The sequence below is a fragment of the Diabrotica undecimpunctata genome, chromosome 4 (genome assembly GCF_040954645.1).
Source record: "Diabrotica undecimpunctata isolate CICGRU chromosome 4, icDiaUnde3, whole genome shotgun sequence".
In the NCBI taxonomy this organism is placed as follows: Eukaryota; Metazoa; Arthropoda; class Insecta; order Coleoptera; family Chrysomelidae; genus Diabrotica; species Diabrotica undecimpunctata.
This window is the reverse complement of record NC_092806.1, coordinates 67,739,391-67,758,756: the sequence shown is the minus strand read 5'-3', so window position 1 is coordinate 67,758,756 and position 19,366 is coordinate 67,739,391. Positions and strand designations below refer to the sequence as shown.

At 31.8% G+C, this 19,366-nt stretch overlaps 1 protein-coding gene across 8 annotated transcripts in view; it reads right to left on the bottom strand.

The window, feature by feature from the left end:
- Nucleotides 1-19,366, bottom strand: part of step (cytohesin steppke) — a 199,493-nt gene that overhangs the window by 27,255 nt on the left and 152,872 nt on the right. The gene's annotated exons all lie outside the window — the stretch shown is intronic.

The window sequence follows — 19,366 nt, the reverse complement described above, 5'->3', positions numbered from 1 at the left end:
TATTTGTCCATGCTTCGTTTGGTATGTGATTAAATCAAGATATTCAACCAAGATAATCTTCCTCAGAAAACTTGTTTGTATTGTACATTTGCCAACAATCTGGCAACAGGTTTAATTAGTTATATGGTGCCAAGGCAGGAAAATATTATATACCCACTATTGAATTTTAAACATTCTTTTATCGGCCTTGAAAGGTCAATAAAAGTAACTGAATTTAATAAGCATGAAACATTAAAAATATTCTAATCCCTAGGTGCATCATTATAATTGACGAATGTAAGAAAACATTTAATCCGTTAAACTTGTCATTTAGTAAAAATGGAATAGATTATAAAATACAAGTATCCATTTTCATTGCACATGTTCTTTTTACGAAAATTTATCAACATTTAATGACAATTATTATCTCTATTATTTATAGTTAGAATGTATACTTTTATATATTTGCCATAGTTATTTTAATAAGTTTAATGAGCGTACTAAACAATTTGCGCATAGACTAATACAAATGATCATATTACTTATGGTATGCATTAGTAATGTTCATAGCGCAATTATTTTTGCGTATTATTTAACTACATATAAGCACAGCAAGTAATTTCCTTTACCGTTAAGAAAGTAAAAATTACAAATATCGTGTAAAACTATGGCTAATATTTTAGTTCGGTTAATTATTAAAAGATTTCTTTATGTATTCAAATGACATACATCTACCCGACCAATTATATCTTGTTATAAAGTTTTACCATAACAACCGTTATTTTTAAGTTAAAATTGATATGAATTATCTGATTAGCAAACTTGCATGTATAGCAGAGAGTAGCGTCCTAAGGCCCGTTCTTTATCTTTCTAAACTGCTGTTCCACTAACCGATAACACACTTATAGCAACACAGCAAGAGCAAATTAAAAATTCCAAAATCATCTCAACCTTTTAAACAATTGGTAAGAGGGATGGAAAATCAAGATAAACCCAGTTAAGTCAGCATATGTATCATTTCCTACAAAAGAGACATAAAGATATATAATTATTATAACAGAATTATGGGGATACAGTAAAGCCTCCAATACTAACATCATCTACAGATGTTTCAATCAAAAATACTTAAAATGATAATTTGTGCCCATAGTATGTCTCGAATCAAACTGTAAGAAACTGTGTTCACTGTAAGAGATTTACATTGAACCATTGATTGATGGTGGAATTTGTATATTTGGCAGCATAATTGATTGTAATGGTGATACAGAGCGTGATGTGCAGGAAAGCAACACAAATGTAAGGGCTGTATTACTATATGGCTGTGAAACGTGAAAGATATCAGCACCATAGTACACCAATTACAAGTTTTCGTCAGAGCTTTACAAAAAAACCTTCATATATTTTGGCCTAATTTAATATCAAATGAAAATTTATGGAAGCAAACCAACCAGAAAATGTCATAAACCAAATAAGTCGAAGAAAATTAAGATGGCTGAGCCACACACTCCGTAGACCCCCTAGATGACATTGCCAGAACAGCATGGATCGGAATCCTCAAAGTCGACGGAAAGTAGGCAGATCTAAGAAAACTTGGAAAAGGAAAATACTGGGCTAAGGAAAAGAAATGGGAAAATCCTGGCTTGAAATCAAAGCACTAGACAGAAATAGATGGAGGCGGTCAGATAGAAAGAGAATGTCAATCATCAAAAATGAACCAGTCCGTAATACAACAAAGATATGCCAACTATATTTGAATACTATGTGTTCAATATTTAAACACATAGTATGTATTCCAATATTTAATATGGGGCAGACAGAGAACATTTTTCTTATCGGCACTGCCGCTACGGTGGGCCAAAGAAATTCATATAAAATAAGGTTATTATTAATTCGACCGAGTTTTTTCTTTTAGTTAATAAATTTAACATTTTTTAGTAAAAATGGTATTATCCATTGAAAAAAAAAATTATACAGTCAAAAGTTATTAATCAAAGTTTTCGATCGTAGCAATCGATAGTTTTATGTTTTTACGAAAATTAATAAAATAGTACAATTAAAAAAAAATTGGTTGTGAGAATCTTTACCCTAATCGCTAATGTTAAGGAAGCAAATATTGCGATTTTAGCCACTGTTCAAATTATTGAATCATGTTCCAATAGGAGTAAAATGGAATTACTTCACGAGAGGTTAGACGTATGTTAAAAAAAGCACGAATATTGGCCTGATAAAGCCCATAATACTCAATATAATATATCAAGCCACAAAGAACAACGTGTTGTGGTTTGTGAAAACACGAGAAACAGAATTGATCACATTTTATTTAATTTATTATTTTACAATTTCTTAAATCACTTTGCTTCAGTCAGAAAGGCGATTAAGAGTTATATAAAAGATATATTTGGTAAATGGAAGCATTTATGTCACTTGTTCTAATACTCATTGACAAAATAGACATTCTGTTACTACTTCACTAAATAGCGTCTCAGTGACCTTGCACAAGCTATGAGCAGGAGTGAACTAATCACCTCTTGTTCCAACCCTTAAAATATGTTACACATAGTTCATTATGTTTAAATTAATTTTAATGCCGTATCGATTAAATAATTAATTGCTGTACTATACGATATTTATAATTATGAGAGTGTTAACCACCCGTCGACCGAGAACTATATAAATTATTGTTCGAAGGTTATTTTACTGTGGCATATCTGTATTACCACCTATATAAGTATCATTTTATAGAAATAGTATCATACATAGGGAAAATAAAAAAAAATCCAGTATTTTTATTATCATATCAGAAAATTGCTAAGGTGGAAACGTCTATTATAGTTGTAAATTAAAACATACCATTAACACACTAATTGGCAAATACCACAGCTGATTTTAGTGTATTTATTTAAATTTATATGTAATGCGTAACCAGATATTGTGTAATTATCTACGCATCGTTAAAAGTAATTATTAAATCATTACTTTGTACATACTTTAATTGAATTAAATAAAGATAAATGAAACACCATTAATAAAGGATACTGTACAATATTTACATTTACTTTCGAGGAGTCGCTAAACGATATTTGGCAGTACAGTTCCGATCATGAAAAACATAAATAAAAATAAAAGCTTCATCGAAAAAGGAAGAATGAGGCACCTCCTATATGAAACCATAACCACCAATAAGGAAAAACGCCACTTGCGTTGCCTCTACAAGAATATTGTAAAGCTTTCAAATAGTAAGCAGAATATCTTAATTGAAAGCTAAATAGTCCAGACGCACAAACTTCGCAAAAGATGAGACTATCAACAATATGTGTTGTAAAGTGTCTTGAACTCTAGACCCTCGAAGGTAGAGTTTTACGTTGGTTTTTCGTGAGAGAGCTCCAGAATCTGATATAATTCGAACTGAAAATAATTGGTGTATTCTGCAGGGAAAATTACGACAACGAGTTAGTTGAAGAGAAGAAAAAGATAGTTTCACGAACCTTGAGAATGAATTCTTATGAAGATTATTACTGTGTGAACCGTTTGCATTTATAGTTTTATTGAATAATACATTAATTAAGCGATATATTGGAAGTTTCCCAGAAGACGTTAGATAATGTAAAATGATCACCTGTCCCTCAGGGTTAAGGGATATAATATAGGTACGTTGGAAAGTACCACTTTGATATACATTAAGTCCCTCCTTTGTGTACCAAAAATTAACCAACTCGAAAGATTCATTAAAAAAAAAATAGAAAAACTAAGGTCAAAATTTCTTGTAAAACCCAATTCATTTTAAAAATCAAACAATAATATTGTCAGAGGTATTAAGTACTTTAGTAATTGCTTGACAACGTCTTTATTGAAATAATATTGTTGATGATTTCCTCTTCATAAATCAAATTTATACATATACTTAAACTATCAGAATATTTTCCAAAACGAGATTCATCAGTGAAGAGTAAATATTTCCATTCTTCCTGCTAGTTTCGATTTTCCAGAGTTAAAGTCATTTGCTTCGCCTAAGATGTTTCGCGTTTATGCTCGGCGGAACGTATTGAAATTGATTCAGAAAGCTTTCGACGTAAAGTAACTACTTAAATTGCAGTATGGTGACATTAAAAATGCAGATTAAAAACTTGACAATGTAAAACTATTTCTGTTTATATAGAGAGTTTCAAGATTATAAAATTCTTGGATTCAGAGGACCATTTTTAAGTTAAACCATATTTAAAAAAAGGTAAAAAGCAATAAAAATAAAAAAGTAAAAAGAAATAAGAATAAGACTTACTCACAATCAATTTATTTTACCACCAACGACCGGTTTCGCATACTATAATTTGCTATGCATCTTAAGGTCAACGGTACATGGTAAATAAATGCTAAAAATATAATCACCCGTATTAGGGTGCTGTCTGGTACAGAATATACAGCAATTATGCCAATATTATATGTGTGTGGTTATTAAATATGACTTTAAAATTGATTAAATAAAACCAAAATAAAACTTAAGTGAAAAAACAACCTAGTAACATTGAAATTAAATGAATAATTATTACTTACATGCCGATACAAGGATTAATATTGAATGTTTAAGAAAACATAGTTAAGAAACTGTTATGGTAAACTGGTGACAGGTGATCATCGGTTTTACTGCAACTATTAACGAATAAAGGGACAGTTCTTGAGGGGAAAAGATATTAACAACTAAACTAGGAATGTAGGTATTGTTTAAATTGTTTGTTGAAAATTAAATGTGATGTGTTATATTATTTAAAAGTTATTTATATTTATTCTAGGTATATTTTGGAAATGTGCATTAATTTATTGAAATTATTTATTTAGAACAGACAGCATTGTGATAATCTAGAAAAAGATAGATGTTCTATTTTTGATATAAGTTTGGGTGTGCAATAACTCCAACTTGTAATTCTCAAATTAATGATGAGCCAATTTTGGTCTGTATTTGGGCAGAAAAGAAATTATTGTCATGTAAATTAAATTAAAAAAACTTTAATTGTTTATATGTATAAAATAAAACTACTTAATATATAAAATTACAAAACTAAGTAAATATATAAATATAATACTAAATTAACCCATATAAGCATATTTATACAACTAGTGATGTATTCGGATGTATAAGGTTTCAATATCAAAATATGTGTAACATATGCCCGAATGGTTCCGGAAGGACAAAGTTTCAATATGACTAATATATTTTTATACAACATTCCATGTATCCATTATCTAAATCTAATAATATATTTCCTATTTGATAAGGTATACAAATGGAAAATTAAAATTTAACTTAAAAGTGTAAAAATATTTATCTATTTCGCGTAGTTTATTGTTCACGTTGTTTCCGTTTCCTGTATTATCCAAAACAATTTAGAAAATATGATTATATTTATCTTATATAAAATATACAAAGTTTCTATTTGAGATTTGCTATCAAGTTTTGGGTTAAGGTTCTTTGTTATCTATGGGTTAAGAGAGTATAAGACTGTTAACGTTAGAATTAATTTATTTCTTAGATGAATTTTGCGAAGATCCAGAGAGACATAACTATTTTGATAATGCACAAAATGATATGTCGATACAAGCTTAAATAAATGAATAATTATTATAACCTTACATCACAACAAATGAAAGCGCAACGAATTAGATGATTACGTTAACCGAAATATACGAAAGACTGAAAGGAAATAATTGTATAATGTGGAAGAAAATCTAGAATATAAATATTAGTAATTGTAAATAAAGATCAGATTAGTAAGAAATGGACAAAAATGTACAACCAATCATTAGGCATTTAACTCTCGTCGTGCTGACTTATACAGGGTTGAAAGTACAAGAAATGAACATAGATTAGATGCTTTTTACAACGCAGTCATTGTTGAAAGTGCTCTATAATATCACAATTTATAGAATGAGAGCTAGTTGACTACATTTTTTTTTACAAAATTTTGTGTTTTCTTTAAGAGAAGCTTCTATACTGCTGTCGTATTATTTATTCTCTATAGTAAAATTCTGAGGCAAGCGTCACAGAAGTAGCGCCACGAAACACGAAATAGGGGTTTGTGGTTCGCAGTCACAGTTGCAAGAGTCTATTTACGCGACGAGGAGTCCGTTATATATGTAAACATGTAAACTATTTTAATTTTATTAAAATCTATAAAAAATCTGTAAAAGAATAATAATAATAATTTTCAACTTTGAAAATTTTAAAAATACAGAGAACATAGCTTTTTGCTACTCCACAGTACCGCCTACTGCATCACTTGTTTTTAATTTGGAAACAATATATTTAATTATATATTTAGACAAATATTTATAAATAAAAAACGGGAGAGCGGGCAGGTATATGCAGTCAATACGATTGATTTTCATAAGACAAAGTAACTTAAAATAAGCCTTCAACTAAAATAAAGCGATTAAGAAGAGTAAACAATTATTATCAAATGTAATGAGACACGTGTGACGATACAAGCGAGCGTTGATTGATATATTAATATTAATAAATCATACAAGAACAATAAACTGCATAATTTGTAATAAAAGTGACGACAAAATAATTAGTTTTATTTGGAAACCATTACAGAAGCGTCGCGAGTTGTTATTTATTTGTTAAAAACATGTTAGATAATAATGACGTTGCCTTACAAGAAAATGTGAATTAAAAATAAAGCTTGCTCACATTATGTTATATTAATTTCAAGAACAACTCTCACCAACACTTCTGCCTATCCATTGCAGTACTTTTTTGGCATGGTATAAACTTCCACTAAAATACTCTCTCTTTCTAAAGATGTTTTTTATTTATAAATATTGTACCCAAATGTTAACATGCTTCAAATATATTTTTTTCTTCTACTTTTTCTTTATCTTTATAAGCAATTGTGCTTGTTCATTGGCGGATTAATACCTATATGGAAGGTTTTCACTCCATATTTTACTCGGTCGTCCGATACTTCTGCCGATTGGTGACTTATCTCGTTGCTATTTTGACGACACGGGTCTCCCCATTCTGGTTATGTGGATATTCCATTCTTTTTTCTATTAAGTGTCTCTTCGTTTATACATTGCACATTACATTTTCTTCGAATGTCTTGACTTCTCTTTCAATCTCTTAGCGTATTCCCTGTAAGTCTTCTCAGTACACTTACCTCTGCCGTTTCCAGTAGCACATGTGTTGTGGCTGTGTCGGGTCTTGTTTCTGAGGCATATGTCATTCTTGGTCTTACAGTGACTTTATAAATTCTTGACTTCATCTCAGTGTTAATGTGTCTGTTTTGCCATAAAGTGTTATTAAGGCATCCTGCCAGTATATTTGCTTTTTGTACTTGATCTCTCACTTCTTTGTTTAGGCAAAATTTAATTATGAAACTTTCTGGTCAAATTTTATGCCTAATAAAATTATGTGGCTTATTTATTTTAAAATTCTATTCAAATTTATCTACTAGCTCTCCGTACTCCGTACCGACATAAACCGATAGATAAGAGCCTGCTGTTGTATAGGCTCCTCGGTAGATGAAAGTAAATGACGTATCATGACGTGGTTGTCCATTTATATTGTAAATTGTCCCTCTGGCTCTCATTTAAAAGAATAACATTGAAGCCAATGTTAAATCGTATATATGTTCCTCCAGCTCTTCGAATTCTAAGCCTTTCTTCTTCTTAAAGTGCCTATCCGTTGCGGATGTTGGCAATCATCACGGCTATCTTTACTTTATTTATTGCAGCGCGGAACAGTTCAGTGGTAGTAGTCTAAGCCTTTATACAACTATAATAATTTAGTTACTATTTAAATGGAAATAAGCCACAATTAAAGGTTAAAATACGTTTATTGACGTGTCGATTTCCGAAGTGGAAATTGACACGTCAATAAACGTATTTTAACCTTTAATTGTGGCTTATTCCCATTTAAATAGTAATTAATTTAAAATGCCACAAGAAAATGGCTTCAGAACAATATAATAATTTATACTCATAAGTATTTCTTCTCTTATTATTTTTTCTGTCCTCTTCTAATTTCGGATTTACTTGTGCTTTCCATAGCTTCTACATTACTTTCTCTAATCCTCTCTCCTATCTCCGAATATGAACAATCTACGCCAGCAGTTTAAATTTGAAATCTAAAAAGTCGCGATTTTGCTTAGATATTTATTCTGTGTTGTTACTAATATACTATTTGCCTTAATCTTTGAATAAGATCAGCCTTGATTTTATAACGTTCCTTTATATTTTAATGTCATCACTTAAAACAAAAAGAATGACAGCCTTTAACCTCATGAAATAGGCCAGTATTTAATTATTTCAATATTCCAATTTTCTACCAATATTCAGTCACTTTTCTAATTTTCGGCTAAAATGAAATATCCTGAAGATCATACGGAGGTACTGTTAATACTTAGTTAAATAGTTAAATTTTATAACAGTTCATTGTCAGTGTTATATATTATATCAGAAAGGATAAGTAATGATTTTAGCCGTAGCTAATTTCACAATTCAGTATATTCAGTATACTCTTTCACTTCGAAGTGGAAATCGAAACGTCAAAAGAAACATATTTTACACTAAAATTGTGGTTCATTCCCAGTAAAAATAGTAAATTTCATTAAAATGTCACTGAAAATAGCTTTGGAACAATAATAAATAAACCAAAGCTTAATACATACATACCAAACAAAAATATGTAAAGACAACTTTAAATTCACTTCGAGCAACACTTCGCAGTGGAAATCGAACGTAAAAATAAACATAAAGACAGAGTTGGAAACAAAGAAATAAGGACAGGTCACATATGTCATTGAGCGCATATTGTTCCATCATGTTTCTCTCTTTTTCTTTCACTCCCTTCCTCTCTCTCTCTTTTAAGTCCTTTCTTGTCTTCCCATGGTCGTCAATATTATGTTTTATTAGTCGCCATTCTGTTCGGTTTCTGGCAACGTGTTGCCATCTTCTGATCTCTAGTATCCCTAAGTCGGTCTCAACTCCATCTAACCACCTAATTCGTGGTCGGCCTTTGCTTCTTCTTCCTATAGGTGTTCCTGTCGTTAGCATTTTAGCAATCAAGTTGTCAGGCATTCGTATTATGTGTCCAGTCCATTAAGTCGCTGTGTTTTAATGAACATTACGACATCTGGTTCAATAAAGAGTTGCTATAGTCCAAAATTAATCTTTTGCGTCACTGCTCTTGATCGTTTATAGCTCCAAATATTTTGTGGAGTATCTTACGCTCGAATATTCCCGGAGTCCATGTTTCCGAACCGTATGTGATGACTGGCCTCAGCAGTGTTTTGTATATAATAATTTTAGTTTTTCTTTTGATATTACTTGAGTTGAATTGTTTTTGGAGTCCACAGTATGCCCTATTTGTAAGGTTTATTCGTCTTTTAATTGCTTCCGATATGGGCATCAGTAAATAAAAATTACACCTACACAACTGATAGTCAACCAACAACCAATATAACGGGTTACCGATTACTGCTATCTGGGCACAAATTTGAATGATTGGTGGAAACACTCGACGGAGATAAAAGTAACGATTGTTAAGACAAGATCAGCATTCATCATAACGTAGAAGATAGTAGGCACGATCTACAACTCACAATTATGATCCGCTTAGTGGAATCGTGGACGTTGCCCGAGGCATCTATGAAGTGCCTTGAAACGTGTGAAATGTGGTCCTGTAGACGCATACTGAGAGTGTTTTAGATGGACTGCGTTACTTATAATGAGGACTTGCAAAGAATGAGAATGGACCTCGAAGTAAACAAATTTATAAAACGACGCAAACTGGAATATATGACCCACGTAATGTGTAACGAACGTCGGTACAGCCTGCTCCAAATCATTCCTCACAGCATGCGAGGCCCAGGAAGGCGTAGTATACCATGGCTGTGCAATCTCTGAAATTGGTACAACTTAACGACTACAAAATTTTTAAAGCAGCAGGCAATAAAGTTAGAATAACCATTATGTTAGCTAATATCCGTATCGGATAGGCACTGCAAGATTTCCAATGTGGAAATCATTTTTAAAATTTATATATAAAATAAGAAATTAGGTTAACCTGTAATGTTCATCAATTGGTGTTTGTGGCAACCAAATTAACAGTTGACTTACTTGGCCTCGATTAACTACAATTCTGATCTTTCTGTACTTATGTAGTTGTAGATGATGTGTTTCTGGCCTTTTATTAACTCATATTTGTTGGTATTAGTAGCCAGAGCCTACTACATTTCTCTTTTTGATGTATGAAAGTCTGAAATAAAAGTCTCTGACAAGGGAAGTGTTAAGATACATACCTACGAAGATCCATTTGGGAATATTTTTACGGCGAGGAGCAATTTGGCCAGTTCATAACAAAGTGAAGATCGAATTAAGCAAATACTTACAGAAGAGTTTGTTATGAAAATCCACGGATCTTGTTATCTGTATAAGAAGATCTTGGTATATATATATATCTTGGGCCTATATAAGTAGGTCCATTTCTTACAACCGGAAAAATGTCTACAAAAAGTTATTTTACTGATGAGTATCACGTTGTCCTTTGACAACACATTCAGGGAACGTTCACGGATATGCACGAATAAACATTGACGGAAATCTGTCTACTGTTAGTAGAATAATACCCATCACAACAATTTCCTCGAATCTTCAGTTTTTAGGACAACAAACGTGTAGCTTTCCGCAGTTAAAAAAATGGAACATCGTTTCATCGGCGTCATTCGAGTTGTTTGTCGAGTTTCAAAAGGATCTCTTCTTATTCTTCGGCTTTTTCCCATTATGAGTTCGCCGTTTTCATTCTCCACAGTCACCTTCTCTGAGGTCTTTATCTATCATAGCATTTCCTATGTTTGTTTTCCATCTTATAGCAGGTCTTCCTCTCCGTCTTCTTCCCGGTGGGTCCCAGTCCAATATTCTTTTCGGCCACTTGTGCTCTGGCATTCTTTGTACATGATCGTACCACTACAGGGCTCTGTTTTCCACCTTTTTCTGTAATTGAGAATTTTACTTCCATTCTGTTCCAAATTCCCTCTGTTCTTATTCTATCCGGTCTGGTGAATTGTAAACATCTTCTCATAAAGTCCAGTTCAACTGTTCTTATTTTATTTCGCACTTATCATACTTCTGTTCAGTACAGGGTAATATTCATCAATATGCTCTAAAAGATCCTTTTTTGTTTTCTTTGATTAGAGTCTTATTCCATATCACTGCATGTTTCGTTGCTTGTTTTCTCCGTGCTATTTTCATTTCTATATCTTTAAATACTTAAAAGTCTTATAACTCTTAATAGTCTCTTCTTCAAAACTTAAGTTCAAATCTGCAACCTCGGTTGAAAAAGGATTTTCGCAGATATATTTTGTAGCTTAAGCTAAAATATGCATTTTTTACTGACATTTAACCCAGCAGCAACTCATTTAAAGCCACTGTTTGTCCAATTTTGCTAGGTTTTCGAATTTTGAACCTCACTTAAATGCTGCGGCATTTTTGAAAATGTATTTAATTAAATCATATCATCAAATTTTGGCGTTCACATTTCGGTTTCATAAATTTTACTGTTCTGTACATTTTTTATATAACCATTGTTTTAATTCAAAGTTTTACTGCAACGATTCTAAAATCTGTCTCGTCAAACTCACTCTCAGAAACAGAACTTAATTAACTTCATTACAAAATACTTAAAATGCTGCCTACCGACCTTCCTATTTTATTTAACATGCGGCACTAAAACGTGACTAAATCAGGTTCAAAACGACCATTAGCTAATAACGTCATAGAGCCGCCACTTTTATAGATATTAATAGCATCATCTAAAAATAAATTCTTCAGATGCACTACAACAATCCTAAGTAGTTGCTATTAAAATCGTTCAAAGGCAATTGTAAACTTTTAGAACACGAATTCTGCCAGTAAACAGTCTGATGTACATCATTAAGGAGATTAAAGGATAAAAGTGGTGTTAGAATATAATACTGTCTTCATACTTCCACCAAAAATGTTTAATAAAATGTTCCATATGTGTTAGCTATTGTGCTTAGATGTCTGCAAAGGTAGAGAGATGATACATGGTGTGAGAAGCAAATCATACACAATTGCAAATAACAGTATTTTGGTATTTGTATATGCAAATAACACTAAGAATTCGTGGGAATAAAAATAAAATTGGACCATCCGAGCAGATCTGATTACATATATAAAATATATGGTCGATACCCGGGTATTGTATACTTAAATCACTCAAAAACAACTGATATGCTTACACACGACTCAACAAGAGATTTTTAATTACTTGGAAGTGATATAAAAGGATAGACGGACAAAAAATATCCAAAATTTATGTTTGTTGTTGGATGCTTCGAAGAGGAATGGGAATAAAATAAATACACAATTTTTAAATCATCTATTATTTTATTAGCTAGAAAAGATCGAAAAAGAAAGAAGGATTTTAAAGAAGTGACAAAGTAAAAGATGTTACAGAACAAGTGGTAAAACCTAAACAAAAATTTGCAGAGGTTCTGAAACTGCTGACGTGGCATGTTTAAGTTAAATATTGTATTTTTATGGGATTAAATCTACATTGATTGTAATGTAATTTATTTTTATCTGGGACATACCCAGAAAGTGTTAGGATAAATAAGCATGATACATCAAAAACAGAAATGTAGCAGGCTCTAGTTACGACTACTGAAAGAAGACGTCAGCAAAAATTATATACCAACAAATATGAGAGAGAGAGAGAGAGAGAGAGAGAGAGAGAGAGAGAGAGAGAGAGATAGAGAGATAGAGAGATAGAGAGATAGAGAGAGAGAGAGAGAGAGAGAGAGAGAGAGAGAGAGAGAGAGAGAGAGAGAGAGAGAGAGAGAGAGAGAGAGAGAGAGAGAGAGAGAGAGAGAGAGAGAGAGAGAGAGAGAGAGAGAGAGAGAGAGAGAGAGAGAGAGAGAGAGAGAGAGAGAGAGAGAGAGAGAGAGAGAGATAACTGAATTGTGAAAGTACAGCTAAAATCATTCGTTAGGTTTTGTTTGATTGTTTGAATGTACAATTTACTTTTTTTCGTAAAATTACAAGTATAAAATATATTGTATATTTCACTTTTGCAATTTCACCAGTTTATTGTAAATTTTTTTATTAATATTTAAGGTTAAGCCTCAAATAAATTCGTATTTTTACAATTAAAACCCAGTTTTTTCATTTTAATAAGTAATTTTAACAAAAAAAGATCTTTTCAACCCCTTTTACAGTAAAAAATCGTTATAACTCATAATATTTAGAACCAATATGTTGTGAAAATTAAAGCTATATTGTGGTCAACAAATATTTTGTAGCATAAGAAATATAAAATGAGTGTGTGATAAATAAATTTGTCTTTAGATTTTCTGGGTTTAAAATTATTACAAAAAACGGGATGTGGCACTCCAAGAGTAACCGAGCAAGGAAAGCATAGCTTTCTTATCGTCTATGCATGCTAAAAATAGAAAAGCAAATGGACCTGATGAAATTCCTACAGAACTGTTGAAGCTTTTGAATGATAAATCTGTAACCATAATATTACATCTATTCAATACAATATACAGTACTGGTATAATACCTCAGTTGCTGTTTACGTTTGTCACCATACCGAAGAAAACTAAGGCAATGCAATGTTCAGATCATCGAACAATCTCCTTGATGAGTCATCTGCTTAAAATATTTCTTAGAGTCATCCACAACCGAATCTATCAAAAGTTAGATATGGATACTAACGATACACAGATGGGATTCAGAAAAGGATTAGGTACAAGAGAAGCTCTATTTGCCTTAAACGTTCTAACACAGAGATGTCTAGATGTTAACTAAGAGGTACACGCCTGCTTTATAGACTTTGAAAAGGCCTTTGACAAAGCAAGCCACAATAAACTCCTGGAAGGATAAGAAGAAAGGGTAAAAAGAAATCCTGGAGGGTTAGAACATCGACACCAGAGACATACAAATAATATTAAATCTGTACTGGAATCAGCGAGCTAATATAAAAATAGAGGACCAAGCATCGAACGAAATAGAAATATGTAGAGGAGTACGACAGGGTTGTATATTGTCACCGCTCTTGTTTAATATCTACAGCGAACAAATATGCCAAGAAGCTCCCTCACATGCAAACGAAGGGATAATAGTTAATGGAGAAGTTATTAATAACATTCGATATGCTGACGATACTGTGATAATGGCAAGAACAGCGGAAGATCTACATCTAGTTAAAAGTATGAATGAGATATGTAATAACTACGGCATAAGGATGAACGTCAAAAAAACCAAATAAATGACCTTCAGTAAGAATCCAATACATGACACTAGTATCACAATAAACGGTACCCAACTTGAAAAAGTAAGCGAATACAAATAGTTGGGAACCCTCATCAATGAAATAGGTGACCAAAATCACGAGATAAAAAGACGTATTGAAATTGTCAGGTCCACCTTTATAAAAATGAAAAAATTATTTTGTAATCGTGATATTAATATTCAGTTATGAACTAGAATGTTAAAATGCTATGTATTCAGTACTTTGCTTTACTGGGTTGGGGCATGGACTCTTAAACAGAGGAATGTTAAAAATCTTGAAAGCTTTGAGATGTGGTGCTACCGCCGTACACTAAAAATAATACGCAGAATAAATAACGATCTAGAAGTTATACTGAATATAAAAAAGAGAAAACTTGAATACTTAGGCCATCTGATGAGAGGACAAAGTACACATACCTACAAAATATAATGCAAGGAAAAATCCAAGGACGCAGAAATCCAGGCCGTAGAAGAATGTCGTGGATGAGAAATTTAAGAGAGTACTTTGGCTGTACCATTAACGAATTATTCAAAACAGCAATAAATAAAATTAGAATCGCCCTAATGATAACCAATCTCCGATAGGAGAGGCACCCAAAAAAGAAAGAAGAAGAATGCACGAACCGATGGTTTTTAATTCAATTCAATTCCATTAGTTTATTTTATTTTAGTAAGGAACACGTATGGGACTGCGTTTACTAGTGCTCCACGTAATGTATGGTTGCGGGATCTTTCGTTACATTTCGTTTCCGTTTCATTGCGTTTCTTTTGTTTTTATTTTTTCACTGATTATTAAAAGATTGATAATCTACTCCGTCTTGATTGCGAAAAGATTATAGATAACAAACATTTACATCAAATTTATTTCAAAGCCAACATATCGACAATGGCGAATGAGATTACCCCGAAACGCCTACAAATCTTTCGTTTCAAAGGGTAAGAAAATTTCCTATTAAAAATATATACTAAACAACCTTATTTTTCATTCCGATGTCGAAAATTTCTTTTATTTTTGAATTAATTTGAGTGTGTAAAGTGCACTGAGTACGTGTAGTTTATCTGCGGCACCCTACAAATAAAAATAAACACTGGAGTGTTGAAAAAGATTTAAAAGATATTCCGCTAATGTAACTGTTGGCTCTGGGATGTGCTCTTTGTGTATCCGGATACGAAGAGAGCATTATGGGAATTAGGAATAAACAATGTCAACGTGTTGTAAAAACAATGCGACAAAACCAACTGGTTCGAATAAAAATGTTGCCTCGAGTCTATTTTGTGAATTTATTGGATGAAGTATTTGTACTAATACAAAAGAAAATAATGGTTCTATGCGAAATAAAAGGTTACAATTGTTTACAGAATTATTGTTCTAATACAATAAACTTATCGAGTTCTAATTTTTTATATATCTATATATTCAATTTGATTCAAACTGAACAATCTAACACAACTCATTTTTTTAAACGAAGTCACTTGTTACCTTCAAACTTGAAAGAAATATATTTATCAAACGTTTTAGTCCCAATTCAAACTATGAAATGATAGTGATGATTGTGGGAACTCATTGGAAAACAAAAGCAAGGAAGAGAACAGTAAAACGTGTATAAAGAAATATAAAAACGGTCAAGATCGGATTGCTTGTCAGAAAGAATACAAGAATAAAAAAAAACGGGAAAATTTCTCATGAAGTCAGAAACAGAGTTTAAGAAATAAACTTTCACAACAAATCTAAAACTCTATAAATATATTTTATGTGCATAAGAAACTTCAAAGATCGTGTACAGATGTAATATTTGTTATAAAGCAAATTACTGAGAAATCATTAGAGTATAATAGACCAGCATTTCTGTGTCTGTGATTGACCTAAAGAAAGCGTTTAACAGAGTAAGACTCAAAGATGTAATATATCTTCTGTATAACAGAAAAGTTCCCCTAAATATTATAAAAACTATTGAAAACAATACTCATACAACTCTACCAAAACAACAAAATGGAAGTCAGAATAGATGGACAATTTACAGAACCTATAGAAATAGGCAGCGGAATAAGACAAGGGGATTCATTGATCCCTATGCTTTTCAATTTGGTCATCGAAGAAATCATTAAAAGCTTTAACAATGGAAGAGGATACAGAATGGGAAACAAAAAAATAAAACGTGGTATACAGCCAGCTGCAGGAATTATTTTCCTTGTGGATTTAAAAAAAAAAAATAAAAATACTCTGTTCAAAGACGACGCAATATTGACAGCCCAAGATGAACATGTTATGCAAAGACTTGTCCACAGATTTAACATCAGAGCAAAAGAATTTAATATAACAATCTCATCTCAGAAAACTAAAACAATAGTAGTCAGCAAAGAACCAACCAGAAATGGAAATTGATGGCATCCGTGTTGAACAAGTAATGGAAATAAACTATCCGGGAATTACACTGTCTAGCTATGGAAAACTGGACCAAGAAGTGAGAGATCAAGTACAAAAAGCAAATAGACTGACAGGATGCCTTAATAACACTATAATGGCGAAACAGACACATTGGCACTGAGATGTAGTCAAGAATTTATAAAGCTTTTGTAAGACCAATAATAATATATGCCTCAAAAACAAGACCCGACACAGCCACAATGCAAAAACTACTGGAAACGGCAGATATAAGAGTACTAAGAAGAATTACAGGAAATATGCAGAGAGGTCTTAAGAGAAGTGAAGACATTAGAAGAAAATGTAATGTACAGTGTATAAATGAATGGACACAAAATAGAAAAAAAAGAATGGCAAAAGAATCACATAAGCAAAATGGAGGGGAACCGTGTAGTCAAAATAGCAAGAGATAAGTCACCAATCGTCAAAAGAAGGATTGTACAACCGCGAAAAAGATGAAATGACAACCTTGAGGTATTATTTCGACAATGAACAACTAGAATTACTTATAAAGAGGAGGAAGAAGAAGAAACTTTAAAATAAGTAAATAGTTTATACGAAGTCATTATCAGGAATGTACATTAATTTTGTTTTCATGAAATATTTATAACACAAATTCAAATTATTGAATTTATGAAAAAACATAAATCTGTAATAAAAAACGCCAATATGGTTCATGCGATCGAAAGCACAAAAGGGATATATACAAACAAGAAATTGACATAATCCATTCATTTTAATTAATTTAATTACTACTCAAATAATCTCAAAACCAACAAAGAACAAAATATTATATAATCAAAAAACAATATAAAGATTATGTGCAAAATAATCTAAATGTAGGAAAACGTACAACGAATCCGTAGAAAACGTATCTTGAAACAAATTTTCAAAAAAGGAAATATTGCTATCAATTATATTAAATGAATAACAACTAACAAATATGCAAAACAAAACAAACATTCAAAATTAATACAAATGTGTAAAAAAACAATAGAAAAATTAAAAGGGAAATAACTTTATAGGGAATGAAGCAAATGAGTAAAACAAATATCTTAAAAAACTGGCAAAAACTGGCAACTAAAAAATGGACCGAATTTTTACCTCAATGTCTTTCCTATAGAAACACCATACGTTCGTACACCTTTGCTCCATAGATGATAATAATTTCAAGAAGTGATCATAATTAAATGCAAGTTTATTTAGCTCAGATTACGTAACCACTTAAAAATATAAAGCAAATACAAAATACCTCTAAATTGATAGTTTTTTTTTTAATTATCTCAACACTCCACTGGATCAAAAACACAATTTTTGTTGTGTAATGACGAATAATTTATAACATTAATTTGGTATTAACATAAGCCAGCAAACAAACAAATTAGTGAAAAATAATTTAGCGGAAACTTTTAGTATTTAATTTAAAAGCTTTGTGTACAAATCTGTTTTTAACAATAAACAATTAACATTTAACGAAAGTGACGAAAAGGTCTAAATATATTGGAAAAACAAAATTCTAAAATACACTGCTCAACAATTGAAGCGGATATTTTTATTCTTCGTAACGTTGTTTTCTTAAAAAATATTCCAATTAAGTTGTAATAGTCTACAAGCTCATGGGACCTTTTTAAGGGGTCATTTGATCCAGTATGAATCATATATAAATAAATACTACAATATGCAATAACAACTTTGGAAACTAAGCCGTCAATTTTTATAGCTACAAAGGTAAGGTAAACTTACCACTTAGGGGTAGGGGGAAGGGGGTAGATTTTGATTAAAAATTTTTGTACGACATTTATAACTTAGTACAAAAATAATGACTGGCAATCCCGTACAAAAATAGTAGAAAAATGTTGACCCCATTTTAGGTAATTTCATACAGTTATTTCAGATCGTTATTTAGAATACTTTTTTGCAGTGCCGTACATACCGGATGGTATAGAGGTGAGAAATCTAGGGCGCAACCCTTGATTTTAACCCCCATTCGTTGAGGTCATTTAAAAAAAGTACGGCATCAATTCCAAATGATTACTTGACGCGAAACAGAATTTTTGGCAACTATGTCGTCTGAATGTTGTGGTTCCTGCAAATGTTTATAAACATTTCTTGTACAGGAGTCACTTTTTTGAAAAAATATAACTAAAAACTATAAAACTAATTTATAGCCGGTTATAATAAATGGAACAAATTAAAAATTTGAAAAAATAAAAAAAAAATTGAAAATTGAACATACTTTTAAATTGCCCTGTAGTGTATTTTAACGAGGACATCGACTTCATAGAAAAAGTCGAAAGACAAAGAGAAAGAAAACCTGAACGAAATCATCCCTCCTACATCACCGGAGGAGTTAAACGAGCTAATTAAAAATAGCTCGCCGAAAAAAGCACCTGGTCCGGATCAAATAACGAACAGGGCTCTAAAATACTTACCACCGAGATCCATAGTATATCTAACAAAAACAAATTCCCAAACAGATGGAAAGAGGCCCATGTCATAGTGTTACCAAAGCCCGGAAAAAACAGCACATTCCCGCAAAACTACAGGCCAATAAGCTTATTACCTGCAATCAGCAAGATTGTAGAGAGAATAATACTCAGCAGGCTCCAAGCTGAAACAGACAGATTAGATATAATATCCGAAGCACAATTC